At 33.6% G+C, this 6,248-nt stretch overlaps 1 pseudogene; it reads left to right on the plus strand.

Moving 5' to 3' along the window:
• Positions 1-1,969, plus strand: part of LOC107694446 (carcinoembryonic antigen-related cell adhesion molecule 1-like) — a 4,577-nt pseudogene extending 2,608 nt beyond the window's left edge.
• The last annotated feature ends 4,279 nt before the right edge of the window (positions 1,970-6,248 follow it).

A 6,248-nucleotide genomic window follows, 5' to 3' on the forward strand; every position in this document is an offset into this window, starting at 1 on the left:
GCCTTCTTTCTTTGCGTGAACATTTGGGCGGTGTTATGCAAATCTTCCCACAGTGACGTAGACATGTGTTAGAACGAGGGTCATTTTCCTGATCATACTTACATTATGTAATGTTTATACCTGATTATACTTACTTAAGTAACATTTTCAATGCAAGACTTTTACTTGTATCAGATTATTTTTACTGTGTGGTATTAGTGCTTTATACATGATTAGGTAAAGGATCTTAATACTTCGTTCACAACAATATCAGTCTGCACAAGATCAACAATCATGTTTTCTTTGTGACCCCTTTAAATACAAGATAAGCATTTGATCTATGTCAGAGCGTCCACGAATCTTTCTACAGCGTTGTTGTCAGGGCGGCCAGAGCGATTTTTGATGCTCTCGGTGTGAACGCACAGTAAGAATCATGATGAGTCGCGGCTCGTGAGGATAGGGCTTAAATATCATAGAAATATAACTCTTTTATATTAAAAACAAACAAGCAAGCCCAGCCCAGATGAGACAAAGTAACACGAAAGTAACATAACACATTAATTTCCATAGAAATGAACACAAGAAACACAAATAAGTAACTAAGTAACTTTTTTAGGGTGTAAAATAATATTGTAATGCATTACTTTTGACTTTCCCAAAAACTGCTGTCTGTCTTTAGCTGTTTCCAGGGCTGTTGCTAGTGGGGAGGAAGGTGGTTACAATTCTAGGGGCCCATGGCTGTTGGGGCCCCGGGCAATTTCAATCAACTGCCCAGGGTCAGTATGAAAGACGCTTGGGACAGTTGATGGACTGCCTGATTGGGTCACTGCTGTGTGTCATCACGAAAGTTGATCATTTTCATGTTTTTAAGCCTTGCCAATTTAAATATTCAAGCAGTTTTAAAGCATTAGGAAGACGTGAAACAATTTCACAATTCAGTACTCACGCACTGCGTCTTCTCTTTTGCGTCTTCTTGCTTTTGGCCACAAACTTTAACATCTATAGTTCATTTACACAGTGAAGACAAACCTGAAAAAAAAATAAATAAAGCATTGTTTCATTTGTATCTTTGTTCTATTTATTTGTTTGTGCTATTTACACAATTTCAAATAGGGCCTATACCCCATACCCCAGCTACGGACCTGGCTGTTTCAGAATCAGGTCTGCCTCCAGCCGCTGTAGCAGGAATAGTATGTGTTGGTGTAGCTGCTGTTTTACTGCTCGTTGTTATTGGTGTGATTTACGGTCGCAGACGTCAAGCAGGACAACGTGGTGAGCATTACATACAAATGATTTAAAAATGTGAATTTATTGTGTGAAAATCTTTAGTTTGTATTTTTATTATAATTAACCCAAGTAATGTTTTTTATTGTTTAAACAGACATCATGCTGCACGTCAGTAATCAGGTAAGATACTAAGTGAACTGAATCTGCCTGATCTGTGAGCTGGCAAAAATGTTTTTGTGTGGTTTGATTCAGAATTCACTGCATTTGTAATTAATGATAATAATATTTTTATATTTACCATAAGCTGTTGCAACCTATGTCTAGGATCCCGGTTTAAAATGAATGTTTTTGTTACTACAGTAACAAAACTTAGTTGAATAATATAAATCAATCCCTAAATCATGTAAATGATGAATAATATGGAAAAAAGTACAACTGTATTAGAAATGTACAACAGCTGTAGTAGCAATACTACTCTATCAATAGTGCAGGTTGTTTTAGAAAGGCGAATACAGCTATTTTGAACTACAATAAGTCACTTTTTACAATTAGGTACAATAAGTCACTTTTTTTTTGTCAGCCATTTTACAGGAATATCCAAATTCTTCCTGAATAGTTTATTTTAATCAATGTGAAGAGAAACATTCAACAGCAATCATTATTTGTGTGTTTGTGTAACTCAAACATTTGTTTTATCTTCTGTGAATCTGTTTTCTTAAAGATGAATGGCACTGAAGACCCTATTGATGACTCCTGCCAATGAATCGTTTCTTAATCAGACTGAAACTAAGGAATGAGATGATGAGACATTACAGTAACATATATTTTTTATACTTTAATTGAAAAAAAGTAAAGAAAAAGTGTAAAACCTATAGTGTCACGATACCAAGATTTCAGTATTCAGCACCAAAACCAGTGAAATTTCACCTCGACACCAACTTCAACTAATTAAATTCAAACACATTTGCTATAATCCATTATTTTTAAGTAACCTAAATAATAAATAAAAAGTAGCCTAAATATATATATATTTAACTTATGTAACATAAGACAAACCATAAATTAGCAACTAAATGAGTAAACTTTGAGAAAGTCTGACCAGAAAGTTTCAAGTAAAAGCTAAAATGATTAAGGGTTTTGAAGGCCATACAGAAAAAAACAAAAACAAAAAAAACCAGACAGACAGACAGAATGAAGGATACAACTGATGGATCCTTTATGGCCCAGGATATCCCGAGATTCATTGCATGCCAATGACAACAATATTTTTGAGAGAATATGCTGGATTACACTTTTAAATATAAGTACTGGGTTTAAGCTTGCTCAAATATTTAAAGCAACACTATGTAACTTTTTCTGTGTTCAAAATTTGCAAAATGTATATAATGAGCGAGTACATCATGAATTCATCTTCCAAACCGCGTTTTTGTCTTATTCCGAATCACTACGGTACACTTATAATAAGTGCTTATATTCGGACTATTGTAGCCTGGTCGGGTCGTCACCGCTGCGGAGTAACACATACCTGCGTGAATCGCCATAGACATAAATTTAGAGAAGTAGCTCCGGTTGGAATGTTCTTCCGCGGGATGTGTGCAGTTCTGTTTATTAACCGCTAGAGCGCCAAAAGTTACATAGTGCTGCTTTAATTATACAAATATACAAATGTGAAAAATTTGAAAGAAAAAAAAAAGTTTAAATGCCATATCTTACTGAGATGCAATTTTATAGATGGTTTATTTGTGTTATTATGTACATAAATGGACCAAGGTGAGCATATCTAGACAGGTTGTGAACCCTGTTTAGTGTTTAATGTCACTTTCCAAAAAAAAAGTCCAGTACAAATAGAATGGAATCTTAATTGAACCTAAGGGCTTCACTGTTAATAAATGTAAATTTTTGACAGTTGGAGTTTAAATAGTCTTGGCTCATTTGAACATTCTGTCAATATAAGTCTAAGTTTCATTTTTAGGAAAACTGTAAGTTTTAATCATAAGTTTTAAAAGATATATCACACAAGTCAGAAAGTCTTAAAAGTAGCCTATAGTTCACCCAAAAATGAAAATTCTGTCATTAATTACTCACCCTCATGTCGTTCCAACCTTGTAAGAAGAAGAGAAGAATTGCTGAATTGTTGTTATTTTTGTTTTCTTTGCACACAAAAAGTATTCTCCTAGCTTCGTACAATTACGGTTTGAACCACTGATGTCACATGGACAACATTTTCTAATATTTAATAATTTTATAATATTTTTTTAATCGAACAACAGGTTGGCTTTCTCAAGCCAAAATAATAAATTAAGAAACAGAGAAAAACATTCAGTATGTCAAGGTTTATTAAAGATGCTAATGTTTAGAATTTTCGTATTAGCATCTTTACTACAGAGGAAACACCAGTATGCTGAAAACACCAGATTCACGTTACCAAAAACAGGTGTTTTCATCAGAAATGCTTTTACTAAAGTTATGCTTTGTGCTTTTTTTTTTTTTTTTTGGTGTCATAAATTTGTGGTTAAAGGTTCAAATCCTGCAAGTGTTGATCCATGAAATATCACCATTGTGTCCTTGATCAAACTCTGAATCTCAGAAGCTGAACCCGTAATAACTGCACTGAAAGACACTGTGGAGAGAAACAGCAAAAATGCTAAATATGTATTATTTTCTAATATATTTTCATAACTGTTACTGGATGCTGAATAAGCTTACTGGTATTACGCATCGGAAGGGTGTTTTAAGCACATTTAAAGGAATAGTTCACATTAAAAAAATCCATCCAATCAGCCATCCAAGATGAGTTTGTTTCTTCATCAGAACAGATGTGGAGAAATGTAGCATTAGATCACTTGTTGACCAATGGATCCTCTGCAGTGAATGGAAACAAAACTGAACTGAAAGACATGAGCTGACAATAAATACAGGAAACACTTGTATACACAGTCGACTAGGGGTAATGGACTAACAATTCTGGGAATATGTATATACTATTCAGGGACTAATCAAACAAGAAACACTATACGAAGGACCACAAACATGGCACAAGAAACAGGAACACAACTTAAACATAAAAGTCCAGGGACAGAACCAGGTAAATGTTACAATTAAGGTGTTTTATCTGTAACCCGTTGCTTCTGGCCAAAGTATGAGTTTCTAATCCATAATGCATAATAACCTCTAGTGTAATGTGGTCTGATGAAGAAACAAACTCATCTACATCTTGGATGGCTTGAGGGTGACTACATTTTCAGCACATTAGCATTTTTGGGTGAACTTTTCCTTGAACGTGTTTACTGGAAAAACAACAATATGCATTTATTATTATAACATGCGTGCATATGTATTATAATCTTTAGATATATCTACAAGGTTATTGTGTAACATACATATTTTTGTAAATGTTCTCAGAAAAGCCATTCCACTGTCAGAGCTGAAGTACTGTAATATGCCAAACTCCTCACAAAAACCTCAGCAGAAAAAATAATCGGCTTCATTTGTTCAATTCAGTTGTCTAATGTTGCCTATATGCAAACATTTTATGTGAAACATTTTATTTAGGGCAGTACTTAATAAAAACTAAAATGCAATTTTTATGATTACTTTTCTTATGCTTTTCTTATTCATATTTATATGTATATATAAATACACACTCGTGAATGTGTATATATATATTTTTTTTTTACATGTTTATATATATTTCTTATATATTTCTTAAATATATAGATGTACAGTATGTGTACTTTGCCTAGCGTCGTGGCCGCATCACCACCTTGGGTGTGCATTATATTCTAATAATTCAACGGCCTATTGTCAAATATACTTTAGTCTTACTCTCTATCGCCAGTCTGTTTTTGTTAAAGGTTAATGTTTAACTCAGGCGTATTCAATTTAATTTACAAGAGGTCTTTTTTCAATATTTCCTTACCACCGGTGGTCCCATCAGTAGGGTAAGAATGGGGAAGAAGCCCCCCTTAAGAAAAATTTTCCTAAACGTCAACACATTTACATATACAGTAGATCGTCATTATGCTTCACCCAATACACTGTTATGGGAATCAAATGGAAACAATAATTTAGTTATAATGGCACAAAAAGTAAAAATGTAAAAATGGGCCATCTTTCCCATCCAAAATGACCCCCTACCTGAGGCAACAAGCCCCCGGGGACATCTGATCTTTACATAACATACATAACAAAATGTTATTAACTAAACTGGTAAAATTGTGCATCTTGGAAATGTAATTAGAATAAAATGGAATGATTCATAATGACAGATCCTCAATTGTAAGTCGCTTCGGATAAAAGCATCTGCTAAATGAATAAATTTAAATGAAAATATAAATAAAGTACAGAAGCAGAAAGGAAACAGATTAACAATTACACTCAACACATTTTAAACCTGAAAACGTCATAACATAGCAACAGTTGCAGTGGGACTGAACTATTCTACTAAAGTTTAGGTTGTTATGACTTTTGAACTCATTTTGAACTCGAGATCAGGTAGAAACCAACGCTGGTTCAATTTTCTACCCCTGAATGTAAAAATGAAAATAAAGTTGAATTAAAAAATGTATTAATGAATTAATTAAAAAAGTGCCGTTTTATCATGTTTCTGATTTCAATATTAAAATCAAAGAATGAATAAACGCAATGTGCACGGACCGTGATGGAAGTCTGTTAGTGTTTTGCAGAGATTTCAAACAATGTGACATGGCTTTACCGTTAAAGCAGATGATTGGGAAAACAAATAAAGATATCTGTGGTGATAGTATTTTTATGTTATGTAATAATCTCATAAAAGAGACACTTTAAAATATAAGAGGTCCTAATATGTTAATTGAAATTCTTTCATTTACTCACCCTCAAGTTGTTCCAAACCTGTATACATCTCTTTGTTCAGCTGAACACAAAGGAAGATATTTTGAAGACAGATTGTAACCAGGCCGTTTTAGGGCACCATTGACTTCCCTAGTAGGAAAAAAAAATACCACAGAAATCAATGTTGCCCCAGAACTGTTTTGTTTCCCACATTCTTCAAAATATCATAC

This window comes from Sinocyclocheilus anshuiensis, unplaced genomic scaffold (assembly GCF_001515605.1).
Source record: "Sinocyclocheilus anshuiensis isolate Anshui unplaced genomic scaffold, SAMN03320099.WGS_v1.1 scaffold954, whole genome shotgun sequence".
NCBI classification, from domain to species: domain Eukaryota; kingdom Metazoa; phylum Chordata; class Actinopteri; order Cypriniformes; family Cyprinidae; genus Sinocyclocheilus; species Sinocyclocheilus anshuiensis.